Here is a 14,532-nt window from a genome sequence, read left to right on the forward strand (position 1 = left end):
AAGTTTATATTTAACATTCATGTGCTCAATATTTTCCTTAGTTAACTCATACATTTAAGATCAATTCAGCATGTCGTTTAGCATCGAAATTAACCTTCTCCGAAGTTGGAAGAGGAAACAAATCAGTGGGTGCACGACGTAGGAAACCATACTAAATTTCAGAAGGGCACATCTTAGTAGTAGAATGCAGTGAACAATCATAAGCAAATTTTCAATATGAGGCAAGTATTCTTCTCACATTTTATAATTATTCTTCAAAACAGCCCTAAGCATAGTAGGTAATGTTCTATTGACTGCTTCAGTTTGTCCATCGGTTTGGGGGTGACATGTAGTACTAAAAAGTAGTTATTCCCCAACATAGCCCATAAACATCTCCAAAAGTGGCTAAGAGACTTAGTATCACAATCTGAAACAATAGTATTTGGCAAACCATGCATTTGAATAATTTCACGGAAGAACAAATTAGCAAAATTAGCAACATCATCGCTTTTATGACATGGTATAAAGTGCCATTTTCGAAAATCTATCCACGACAACAAATATGCTATCCCTACCCTTCTTTGTTCGAGGTAAACCTAAAACAAAGTCCATAGATATGTCCTCCCATGGAACACTAGGTACATGTAAAGGCATAAATAAACCATGAGGATTGAGTCGTGACTTAGCTTTTTGACATGTAGTGCAGCGAGCAACAAAACACTCAACATTCCATGTCATCTTTGGCCAAAAGAAATGTGTAGCTAGTATGTCCTTCGTCTTCTTCACACCAAAGTGTCCCATTAATCCTCCACCATGCGCCTCCTGCAATAAAAAAAGATGAACGAAGCTACCTAGAATGCATAGCTTGTTAGCATGAAACAGAAATCCATCACTAACGACGAACTTGTTCCATGTTCTCCCTTCTTTACAATTCTGCAATACATCTTTAAATTCAACATCATGCACATATTGATCTTTGATGGTCTCCAAACCAAATATTTTCAAGTCAAGTTGTGAAATTATAGTATAACGATGAGATAGTTCATTAGCATTAACATTTTCTTTACCCTTCTTGTGTTTTACAACATAAGGGAAAGTCTCAATGAATTCAACCCATTTAGCATGTCTACAGTTCAGTTTTGTTTGACTTTTAATACGTTTCAAAGATTCATGATCAGAATGTATAACAAATTCGTTGGGCCATAAATAATGTTGCCATGTTTCTGAAGTCCGAACAAGAGCATATATCATAAGTAGAATAGTTCAGACTAGGCCCACTCAATTTTTCAGGAAAGTATGCAACATGTTTACCATCTTGTAATAACAGACCTCCTACACCAATTCCACTAGCATCACATTCAAGCTCAAAAGTCTTATTAAAATCAGGAAGTTGAAGTAAAGGAGCATGTGTCAACTTATCTTTCAATACCGTGAAGGCTTCTTCCTATGCGGTACCAAAAACAAAAGGCACATCCTTCTTTGTAAGTTGATTGAGAGGTGTAGTAATGGTGCTGAAATTCCTCACAAAAAGCCTATAGAGACCAGCGAGGCCAAGAAAACTCCTCACTTGTGTGACCGTTTTGGGCTGGGGCGAACTCTCAATAGCTTCAATCTTGGGTTTATCAACTTCAATTACCTATGGAGTAACAACATAGACAAGAAAAGATACTCGGTCGATGCAAAGGCGCACTTCCCAAGGTTACCAAACAAACGCGTGCATCATGGAGAGCAATAAAAACAACACGTAAATGTTCCAAATGTTCCTCCAAAGATCTGCTACAAATTAGTATATCATCAAAGTAAACTACCACAAATCGTCCAATGAAGTCATGTAAAACATTCTTCATTAATATCATGAAAGTACTAGGTGCATTAGTCAACCCAAAAGGCATAACTAACCACTCATATAATCCAAACTTAGTTTTAAATGTTGTTTTCCAGTCATCTCCCAATTTCATACGAATTGGATGGTGTCCACTAAGCAGGTCAACTTTGGAGAAAATTGTAGAGCCACTCAATTCATCAAGAATATCATCTAGCCTAGGAATAGGATGACGATAACGAATAGTAATATTATTAATGCCTCTACAATCAACACACATACGCAATGTACCATCCTTTTTCGGTACTAGTATAATAGGAACATCAAAGGACTAAGGGATTCACGTATATAACCTTTATCGAGCAGATCCTATACTTGACGCATAATCTCCATCATCTCCTCCGGATTGGTACGGTATGGTGCACGGTTGGGTACCGATGCACCAGGAATTAAGTCAATTTGATGCTCAATCCCTCAAATAGGTGGTAATCCCGGTGACACGTTTTGTGAAAAGACGTCAGCAAACTCATTTAAAATGTTAGAGACGGGAAGAGACAAAGAGGGAGGCACGCCCTCAAATGAAAATAATTCCTCTTTTCACATGAAAGCATAGCAAAGAGATTTGCTAAAATCTAGATCATCAATATCAGTTTTGGTGGCAACTAAACATCCACTTTTCAATTTAATTTTAGAGGCAACACTAAATGATGGTTTGTTATGCTTATTGTGCTACTCAAACTCTTTTTCCACCATATGATTTTCACTCTTGTTTTGCACCTGTTTTGCTTTACTAGCTCTAGTAAGATCATCTTTCAGAATGTGTTCAGGAGACATAGGAAGCAAAGTAATATGGCTATCCTTATGAACATTAGTATATTGATTCTTTCTACCATGGTGTACAGATTTTTTAACGAATTGTGATGGTCTACCAAGTAATAGAGAGCATGTTTGCATGGGTACCACATCACAATCAACATAATCAGCATATGTAGCGATACTAAAATACATGAATAGTACATGTTACCTTAACCTTGCTGCTATTGTGGAACCATTGTATGTAGTAAGGATGACGATGTGGCCCGGTGGTGAGAGACAACTTCTCCACCATCTCCATGCTAGCCAAATTGTTGCAACTCCCTCCATCGATGATGACGCGGACAGAACGTTCCTTCACAACTCCCTTTGTATGGAACAAATTGTGGCTCTGATTTTGCTCGACTTGTGTTACTTGCACACTTAAAAAACGTTGAGAAACAAAACTTTCATACCTGTTAGCGTCTTCAACAGCCATGTATTGTGTCTCATGTTCAGGATCATGTCCACCCTGCTCTTCACTAGCAATAAGAGCCAAAGTCTCCTCATCATAGTCACTAGTGGACTCATAGCCACCATCACACGAGGAGATAGGATTTTTCTCACATAGTGACCTCCACATTCGGAACGACGACATATAACATCATGTGTTTGTCCTATTGATGCCATGGGTGAAGAAGAGCTTTGTGCGGGACCAGAATGTGTGCTCTTGGCGGATGGTGGTGGTGGTGTCTATTTTCTTGTATCTCGGTTGGAGTTGGTGGATGAAGTAGGTGGTGCTATAGTAGGACGTGTGGAAGTAGAAGATGTACGTGGCATCCATGACGAAGATCGTCCTGCAAAAAAGTTAGTTCACGCCAAGGCCTACCGATCCCGTAGTTCATGTTCAGCTTTCCAAGCAAGATGGAATAAACGAGTGATATTGTTACTCATACTCTAAAATGGTATGAATCACTCTATTTAATCCACCCATAAAACGTGCAAGCATAGCTTCGGTATCCTCTACAATACCACATCTAATCATGCCAGTTTTTGTAATTCCTGATAATATTCCTCTACAGATTTTTTTCCCTGTCTTAAACACTGCAACTTTTGGAGTAATTCACGTTGATAATATGGTGGAACCCAACGTGTAAGCATAGAAGTTTTCAAGGCAGCCCAAGTAGCTGAGATATTATCATGATATAGTCTACGATGTTCAGACCACCAAACACAAGAAAAACTAGTGAATGCACAAATAGCAGCAACACGTCTATCATCGGGATCTTGTAAACATGTAAAACATTGTTCAGTTTCTAACTCCCAAGTAAGATATACATCAGAATGTATCTACCCTCAAATGGGGGAATATTCAATTTTAGTTTAGGAACATGGCCATGATCTCGTACCTGAGGTGGTGGTGTAGCCCTACCTTTGCGATTATATGCATGTGGGCAACCCGGTGCTGGTGCTGGTGGTTGCACATAGTTCTGATGTCGATCAACCTCATCCTCGTAATCGTCGTCCTCCTCGGTAGGAGCAGCAGGAGCCACAAAAGCAGCACCAACAGTAGCAGAAACACCCGAATTTTGGTCTTCCTCAAGAGGAACACGCTTCGCTCGTCCTGCTGGATTGTGATATGGAGGTGGTTGTGGTTGTTGTTTCAATGGTGCAGTGGAGGCAGCGGGTGGTGGTAGACGCACGAGCACTTCACCGAACTTGGCATCCAACTTGGTGTCATTTGTCTTCTCAATTTCATATATCCTCTCCAGTGCCTTTCCAAAGTTGCTCATCACGTCTTGCACCTATTCACCCAACATTTGCTGAATTTATCATGGAGCCCCTTGTTCGTCATGTTCTCCCAGTCCAGCTCATCGGCTTGTGATCCTGTTATGGTTAGCAGCAATAGAAACACACAAATATGATCCTACAAACTACTAGGAAGGGCTTGTGTGATGGAGAATCACAAATCCATCAAGCCAATCTCAAATTCTTACTAGTTCTTACCAAGCAGCAGGCGGTGATCCGCAACCGTTGTAGTGAAAACTCTCAAAGCTTGGGTAAAGTGATTGGCAGGTGGTGTCAAACGCACGATGTAGATATATGTCGAGATGGGAAGGCTTATATATGGTTTCAAAAAAGGCCAGCAATAATCAATTCAGAGATGCAAAGTTGAATAAACGCTCAACGATGGTACTGTGCTGGTCCTAGGCTAGACCATACTAGAGACGCGAGCCTAGAACACTAACAAAATCATGGTGCGACACGTAAAAAAGGGCGAATCACACTCTGAATCTCTCTTTTTGCTCCACAGCAAATTGTTTCCTGAAAAAGTCTACGAATGGTCTAAAAAATGCCTAGCCAGAATTTTACAGACTTAGTTTCTTTCGAAACTGGAATTAATTTTCTTGTACGGGTGGCATAGAAGATAGGGAGTCCAACTTGGTCACGACTTGTACTTGTACGTGATCTGAAAATCAATAACATAGAAGTAAATATTGGACTCGGAATAGGATTGGTGACAGTGTTGAATCTGTTGGAACTCGGACTGGTGGCGAATCTGTGATGGAGGTGGACTCGGATTGGCGCGATGGCGGTGTATATGTGGTGGTGTATATGGACTCGGATTGGCAGTGGACATGCGATGGTGGTATATGGCAGCAGTGATGATGGTGGTGGTATCTAGCAGCGGTAATGGCGATGGTGCGGCGGCGACATGACAATCTGTGAACAGAACTCGAAACTCTAAGGGACTAGATGCTAAGACCAGCAACTTGACACGATGATGCAACCACAAATTCAACAAAGCAAAACACTGAAAATATTATGCTATGGCTCAGACTGGTTCGAATATGATGAACTAACCGTATATTTTTTGGCCTTTTGTAACTGTAGGTATGAAGAACAGAAACAATGTAGACTACGAAAACTGGTAAAATCTCACCGAGACCCCTGGAAATATGATACCACTTGATAGAGGCAAATGTGTCCCGTCTTTTGATGAGATGGTAACTATTGTTTTGGAGGAACTCGACTTTGACGATCCGACTACGAACATGTGAAGACATCGCTCCTTAGCAATTGCTAAACCAACTTCGAGAGGTTATTGACCATGCCGGAGCACGATCAACCTGACCATGAAGGTCTCTTTCCTGCAGGCGAACCAAGAACGAGCAAGACACTGAGATTGCAATCTGGATATTGCAAATTTAAGAGGAATGCTTTATTAATCAAAGTGGGGTTCTATGACGTCTTTGACTGGTCGTTGAACACAAATGAAGTACGCGAGTTGCAGCTATGGCGAACTTTAATCTAAACAAAACACAAAGTCTAAACGCTGCCTTAAGGGCTGTATTTGTAAGGGGAAAGAGATGAAATTTTGTCCCCACTTGGCAAGGTGGAACTAAAACACCTCCTGAGTCTCTTCCCCAATAATATAGACTAAAAAATATCCTATAAGTAGTATTTCAAAATAACATGGGCCTGACCCAAAAATAAGGTAGCGCAACACCTATATTAAACTATGGACGCAATTTATGAAAGTCCATCTTATATATTTTATCCATGTCCTTGGATGTCATCATGGTGGCTCCAAAGTGGTGAAAACTCTACCAGAAACTCTGTTCTTGCTCCCCTTGCACGTGCCATTTTCTTCATGCTTGATCATGCTCCAATGTTCATCGTTCTTGTCCATTATTGACGCTTCATTTAAAGCAAAACAAATGTATCCAATTTAGACATCATCATATTCTCATGAACATTAGAATCATTACTGAGAAACGAAACTACCTGGTAATTTAATTGGCGTGCGCGAGCTCTAGTAATCGGTCCAGTATATGTAGCAGTAGGGGTTGTGGGTGTAACTTTGTTAGTGATGCCCTCATCAAGTTATAGAAGTATAGTTGGTGCACTTCACTCTATGCTCAAAGAACTTGTAGTGTCACAAGTGTAAACTCCAAGTGTTCCGTGTGATAATCATGGTGCAACATGTTTATCTGCTAACCCAATGTTTTATGCCAGCACCAAATATATTGAAATTAATTTTCACTTTTGCAGCGAACGAGTTGCTAGTAACAAATTAGACATCAGATTTATTCCATCAAAAGATCGGATTACAATTTGCTTTACAAAAGCATTGCCTACAAGAAATCTAGAAGAGTTCAAGTGTAATCTCAACTTGCAAAATTGTGGTTAACTGAAGTACGCCATGCACATGCCATGTTAAAGAAAACTCTTCCGATAGTTCTACACGGATTCGATATGGACTAGCACCTTAGGATTCAGAGATAGCTTCAGCTTTAATCTTTTTGTTATTTCTGTATATCCTTCCCATGTATCTCTCTCTCGTACAAGTCGTCCAACAACTTATACGCATGATCACGACAAGTCCAGATCTATCAATATAATCCCACACGGCCGTCCAACGAGGGCTTCACATAACTCACATTGATGTTGTCGTACATTATAGATCCAATACCAAACGCCTCAGAATTGTTGTGATCTTCTCGTGAAGGCGTCAGAAAACAATCCAACAGTGAAACAACAGAAATAAAGATAAATTGTCTCGTTTTCTTTATATCCTACAAATGAAACAAGATTGCTCCCTCGCAAGCATGTGTTGCGACGCCCGAACGACATGCATGGAGCTTCATTCACTTTCCATTTCCTTTTGTTGGGCCGACATGGTCATGAGTGGGGCCCACCATGTGCCAAATGAGTCAACGTGCGGAGGGTGCACAACAGGCTAGCTATCGCATGGAAGGGACCTTTTACCGTCCCCTAAGGTTCTTCCATGTGCTCCAGCTATTAAGCGTCTCAACTAGACAAAAACTGTTATGTGGCAAGGTAATTAAAAGGAAATAAAAGAGTTTTGTGACCCCATAAAAAAAGATGCTAGACGTGTGTGCCTAGACAAAAGCACAATTTACAGTCTACAACTCATTACATGAGGGAAGCTTAGCAACAATAAGCTGAGCATCTACATATTAGAGAGTTTAATTGTTAAGCTCTTTCATGTGTATTGGAAGAGGCTTAATTTTTCTCCCCATGTGAATTTAATCGGCGGGCCCAGTGTGTCCCTCATTTAAAGAGATTCTGGCTCTTCTCCTAAGAGCAAGTATATTAGAGCTGAGTCAACTGGCTATAAGAAATAAATTAGTATATTTTTGTTTAGTTGGAGGAAAGAAAAGAGGAGAGAGAAGGTAAGCGGGCTCTTGATGAAGAGTCAGCTCTAGCACGTGCTCCTAGGCACTTTGTGAGAGTGAAAGATGAGCCATATAATAAAAAATAGTACATTCTTCTAATCAACTATTATACATATTGACTATAAAATGGGCTATAGATGATATGCCAATGGCTTATAGTCAGCAGTTGGCTATACTATTAACCATGCTCTAATTCCCCCTCCCCTGAATTTAACCGACGGGTCCAATGTGTCCCTCAATCCGTCTTCCCCGAATTTGCAAAAAAATGAAAAGCCGGTTTTGGTTGGAAACCGACGCAAAAACACACACGCGAGATAACATATCCAATCTCCTCCATGCAAGTAATCGCATGGGCAGCCGATTGTGTGAGGTGGCTGGCTTTAGTAATTGCATGGTCTTTATCTCCTCAATTTCAACATGAGCCCGTATTAACCAAAATTCACAGGGGCACACACCTGCCCGGCTGTTCCCGCACACACGATTGCTCTGAGGTCTGCAAAATCTTTGGCTTCTGTACGAGGACACACTAAGTTTTATGTTTTAGTTTCCCAAACTTGAGGATTTTGTCGTTCATCGACTGGCTGGCCGCTTCGGCTGCCACCACTCCTACTTGCCTACGGCATGGCTTCAACACCCTGGCCTTGCTCATTGCTTGGGAGATCTGGAAGCAACGCAACGCTTGTGTCTTCGACGCCGCCCGGCCTTCCATCTCTAGGACCTTGGCGACGATCAGGGAGGAAGCCCGCGGCTGGGCTCATGCGGGCGCCCGAGGACTCGGCCTCATCCTGCCCGACGAGTAGTTCCTTTTTTATGCTGTGGGGATGCATACACCCCTTTCTGTTGTATGCATAACCTCTTGACTCACGCCGTGCTGCTTGTCCGTGCTCGTCAGAGGTTGTTCCTGTAATTGCTGCTAACACTTTTTTCTACCTATCAATGCAATGATACGCAAGCCTTTTGCGTATTCGCGAAAAAAAGGATTTTGTCGTTCATTTGTATCAAATTTCAACAAATGAAACTTGGTGTAGTTTTAAAAACTCATCTAACGTATTCAAAAGTGGCCTCAAAGCCCTCGTTGCATGGAACACGAGTATGCAAACGAAAATTAATTTGAACTTTTGATTCAAAAGTATAAAGGATTCAAAATCAAATGCCAAAATAAAAATGAGGCATGTGCCCCACATCTGCGTGCCACAAATCTTCTCACCTCATATCATCACCGTTGTACTCCTATGTTGCAATGGACTTGCACCAAACGGAAACTAGCTAGCTAGCACGAGAATACAACCGGAGTAAGCAACCAAAAGGAAAGTGGGAGTGATCATACATTGCACATGCATGCTTAGCTTCGAATCCATCTTTCTCTGTGCCCTTCCATTTATCTTCTGAAGCAATACTCGTACAAAGGTTTTCAGGCATCTCGGATCGAATCATCTCCACTGTCATCTCCCATCTTTCTGAAGGCATATATACCATTTTAAATAATATGCAGTCAGTGCTGCATTAATTTGCTGCCGATAGGCACATGTTTCCTTCTCTCCCCAAAGCAAGTGAATCCTTATCATTTCGACGGAACATGGGCCACACCCACAAAGAAGCCACTATCTCAGCATCTGTCGTGTAAAGCCATTCATGGAAACTTCAGAAAGAAAATACAGTCCTTTACAAGAAAGATGGCGACTCCAAGTACTATTCTGCAATCTTTTCAGAAAGTCGCATGTGTAAATTCAGTTCCATAACCTGATGTAAACCTACATACCGACTGTAATTGTTCGACTGTTAAACTACTGATGACTAGTAACTGATTGCAAAGTCAAAGTTCATACAACAATTTTTTTACCAAGAACATATGCTTCCACATGTGGATGCCAGCGTATCATTGGCAATTGGCACATATAGGGATTAAAGAAACAAAACGGTTTCCGCAAACTAACATTTGTGTTCCCAATGTTTCATATGATCAAACTCCATGTGAGTGAGAGGGATTATCCAACTACCTTTTGTTCTTGGACATGGGATCACAAACACATAGTCCCCATTTGTACTTTCTCCGAAGCTTCACCAAATCTCAGACCATGGAGAGCTGCCTAGGATCTGGTTGTTGACACCAAACCACCAAACAGAACTCCAAAATTCTAGTAGTACAGTACTACTACAGTTATGAAACAACTCATGTGCATTGCCCCATGATTATCAATGGGAAGTAAATGGTAAACCATGCACCCCTGCTTTACACTTATAACCCCACATATAATAGTGTAATAATTATTGCCACCGATCTGTGCCTCTGCGGTCACTATGGTATACAAGCCAAGAAGAAACCTACCTCTCGCCGGCGACTGGACCGCCGGAGCTAGCTGTGATAAAACTAGACCTCTACGTGGCAGTAAGTGGTCGTCTGGAACTTGAACCCGCTAGCCCCTGGTGCGCCGTTGCCGCCGCTGGTGACGAGGAAGGCCGGGCAGGTGACGAAGAGGTGGTAGTGGCCAGAGATCCAGCTGCCGACCTTCCACCTGACGCGGCCGTCGATCTTGACCTGGAGGATGAGGTAGCCAGCCTGGCAGTCCTGGGAGATGGCGCTGGCGAGGTACGGCGCGAAGGGCACGTTGGGCCCGTCGAGCACTGGTGACCATACGTCTACGTCGCCGTGGCCCTGGTAGACCGCCGGGAGCGAGGCGGCGACGGTGATCTGCTGGTACTTGTAGGAGGCGTAGACGTCGAGGCGGTCGTAGTAGACACCGACGCGGTCGTTGGGGTTGCGGGAGGCTACGGTGACCTGGAGGGAGGTGGAAAGGAGGCCCGAGGAGTTGGAGAGGTTGAGCTGCCGGAGGGAGGCGTCCTGGAGGAAAAAGCGCGGGTGGGTGGGGCGGAGCACCAAGTAGACGATGAGGGTGATTATGGCGACGATGAAGGCCAGGACCAGGAGCACGGCCAGGAGGCGCCGGCAGCCGTTCCGGAGGTGGTCGTCGCCGTGGTTGCCGCAGTCCTTGCCCATGGCTAGCTGGCTGCTTTGATCAGTTGATTCGCGTATGATTTGGTTGTGTCTCCGATGAGCTCTTATTCTGAGTGGTTCAGAGGTGTAGTGGAAGGAGGAGGAAAGGAGGAGGTGTGGTGCGGGGGCTGTGGTGTTTGGGAAGCAGAGTAGATTGAGCTTACGGGTCACCCCATTAATAGGCTCTCTCCTCTGAATCCCAGGGTCACGGTGGGGCCTGCCCAGCGACGTGCCTACTAATTCTAGTTAGACGACCATAACGTAAACCTACACTTTATTTTTTTTCTCAGCTTTTTTTCTTTCTCGATGAACTTCCAATCTATGTATCAACTGTCAAGTTAGTACAAAGAACATTAAAAAAAATTCAGATCCATAGACCACCTAGCGCGACTACAAGCATTGGGACGAGCCGAAGGCGCTCCGCTATTATCGCCCCTCTCTTATCGAAGGTAGGCAAAGCTTAGTAGGCACAATACGCTTAGGCAGGAGGGATTAGAAAGCAAAGTTGGCATGTAGGGGTTGATAGATGTTGTTAGCATAAGCTAGTCGTTTTCAAAGCTAAATAAGCGCAATATGCGCATAGTTGCTTTAGGGTGTCAGGGCAGTGACGATGACATATATCTAGGGTAAGGGTATTAGGATTGACCTAAACGCCTTATCTAAGGACACTGTCCTAGAGTTAAAGACACACAAAGTTCTATCGAAGATACTGACTGAAATCATCCTGAACTATAATCCACTCAACGACAAATTCCACTCGGATATCCCAATTCCACTCGACGCAATCATTACACTCGACCATACAAAAAGAATCACTCAGAGCATAGAAGGCCTACAGTCCCTCAAGATTGCAACGGTCAGGCATTCACTCCATAGTCATAAAGATCATTAATAGCAGGCGTTACCAATAACGTCCCTGTCTTAACTCACATTGAACCCTGTGTAACCGAGGGCTGGAGGGGCCTGGCGCACTCTATATAAGCTACCCCACTCCTTTGGCACAAGGGTTCGCACCCTCTGTAACTCTCACGCATAATCCAGTCGACAAGCCTCTAAGGCACCGAGACGTAGGGCTGTTACCTCCTTCGACAGGGGCCTGAACTCGTAAACTTGCGTGTACAACCTCGCCGTAGCTAGGGCCTTGCCTCCTCCTACGTACCCCCTACTCTTACTGTCAGACTCATTCCCACGACAGTTGGCGCCCACCGTGGGGCCGACGTCTTAAGCGACTTCCGGTGAGGTTGTAGTTTTTCCGATCTCCATCAACATGGTTTCTAGCGGTGGTTTGGCTTTGGGCCACGAGATCCGTCTCGGTGCGCTCGTATTCATCGCTGACGACTCCGCCTGGCTCCAAGAAGCCCCCCTCGATGTCGACGCCCTTCCCATCCTGGGGCGGCGCACTTCCGCGCGAGCGCCTGCGGCGTCCTCCTGCGGCAACCGTCGAACCCGTATCGGTCGGCTCCCGCAGAGTCCACTCTCCCCGTTGTACGCCTTCGCAAGCGATCCGGTCGATCGTGGCTCCAGCGGTTGGTGAGGCATGCGGTGGCTCGCTAGTCGACCACCTCTCAAGTCGCGGCAATCGAGCCCGACGAATCTCTCCACGAACCATTCGATCTGTCGACTGGATCCGCGGACACAATTTCCGAGTGCGGAAGCAGCGACGCTGCGGCGGAAGTCCTCATGGTTGACTCTCGTCGCAGTCCGCCTGGGTTCCGTCCCGACGGCGACAGCGGTGGCGGCAATGGTGAAGGACCATCGTAAGGTCATGACGAATATCATCCCCAAGCCCTCACTTCGGAGCAGAGGGAATAGCTGCATCGCCGCAACATGGAGGCGCTCCAGACCCCCATCGTTGGGGAGACCTCCGAGGCTCGGGCCTTGGAGGCTTCTCGCCTGGCCACCTTGGCTGAGCGCGCGCGTCTAGAGAATCTCCAACATTCACTCGACGAACGCGCCCGTCAGCAGATCCCCGGATCCAGTCAACGGCCACGACAACTGTTTCCGCCTGAACCTCAGGTATACTGCACTCCGGTCCAAAATCTTGCAACTACAGCATGAATGGCAGAGTCAATTTAGCCATCTCGTTCAGAAGCTGGTAGAGATTTACTACAGGTCTGAGCGCTACTCTGAGTGGCGAGTGAACAGAACTCAGCTGTTTCTCAGCCGCGTAGCAGAATCCATAGCAGATCTGTGGTTGCAGATACTGTTCAGTCGGTGCATAGCCCAAGATCGCCTCTGCGGCGTGAAGATCGTGGTTACCGCCAATATCAGTACCTTAGTCGAGGCCACAAGCAGTTTGATCCTCGTGGTGACCGTCGTCAAGTGCCTACGCCTCCTCCGAGAGGCGGGTCATACGCACCCCGGCGGTATGATGACAGGCGCCCGTATGGTGACGAGCGGAGAGCCCTAGTCGACCCTAGAGAGCCCGGATTTGATGCAAGGTCAGTTCTGGTTCAGGGTTTGGTTGATAGAGGCAGAGCACACAGGGAAGGTCAGGAAAGAGATCGTCCAGTCAATAGCAGAGCATTTGTGTCAGGGCCCGAGTGTTTCAGCAGGGCCATCAGGGCCGCTGAGATCCCTCCCAACTTCATATTGGCCGCCAGAGTAAGCAAGTTCACCGGTGAGTCGAAGCCAGATACTTGGCTAGAGGATTACTGAGTGGCAGTTCAGATTGGCGGGGGCAACGACGACATGGCCATGAAGCACCTCCCCCTGATGCTTAAAGGGTCGATCGAATCTTGGTTGAATCAGTTGAACCCTGGGAGTATTCTTTGCTGGGAAGATTTGGCCCGAGTGTTCATCAAGACATTCGAGGGAACGTGCAAGCGACCTGCTGGGCTGACCAAACTGCAAGATTGCGTTCAGAAGCCGAATGAAACTTTGAGAGATTTCATCCAAAGATGGACTACCCTTCACCATGTGGGGGGAAATGTGTCAGCGCGCCAGGCAGTCTGCGCCTTCAAAGAGGGTGTCTGATACAGAGAGCTCATCCTGAAGTTTGGACGATCCGGAGACATGTCTCTGGGCCGAATGATGGAAATAGCCACTCGGTATGCAAATGGGGAAGAAGAAGACCGACTCTGTAATGGTAAAGGGAAACCAGTCGACCAGGACACCGGAGGTGGAAACACCAGTCGGAAACAGAAGCGTAAAGCAGAAGCTGCAGGTTCCACAGAGGCTGCAGTTCTGAATCAAGGAAAGTTCAAAGGAAAACCTAAGGGGCCGTGGGTGCCCAAAAAGGTGAAAGAACAGTCAGGAAACTACGTCCTAGATTTACCGTGTCATGTACACACAAAAAAGGACGAAGAGGGTAACCTGATTCTGCCCAAACATACCACTCGCCAGTGTCGGCTCCTGATGCAGCAGTTCCGAGAGGGTCAGCCCCCGGAGAAGGAATCTGATAAGGAGGAAGAGAAAGAAGAAGATGATGGTTACCGCAATGTAAACGCTACTTTGGTGATTTCTGCTGACGTTGAGAGTAAAAGTCGACTGAAGGTTATCAACAGAGAAGTGAACATGGTTGCTCCGGCGACTACGCCGTACTTGAAGTGGTCGAAAACTCCCATTACATTCGACCAGTCCGATCACCTAGCGCACGTTCCTACCCCTAGGCGGTAAGCGTTGGTGGTCGACCCAATTGTTGGGGCACCCGACTGACTAAGGTTCTCATGGATGGTGGCGGTGGACTAAACATTCTGTATGCTGAGATCCTCCGAGGGATGGGCATTCCGATGTCCAAGCTC

At 45.2% G+C, this 14,532-nt stretch overlaps 1 pseudogene; it reads right to left on the minus strand.

Moving 5' to 3' along the window:
* Positions 1-9,616: 9,616 nt before the first annotated feature.
* On the minus strand, positions 9,617-10,950 carry LOC125508313 (NDR1/HIN1-like protein 1 pseudogene; annotated as a pseudogene).
* Positions 10,951-14,532: the final 3,582 nt, after the last annotated feature.

This window comes from Triticum urartu, chromosome 5A (assembly GCF_056163025.1).
Source record: "Triticum urartu cultivar PI428250 chromosome 5A, HENAU_Tu73, whole genome shotgun sequence".
NCBI classification, from domain to species: Eukaryota; Viridiplantae; Streptophyta; class Magnoliopsida; order Poales; family Poaceae; genus Triticum; species Triticum urartu.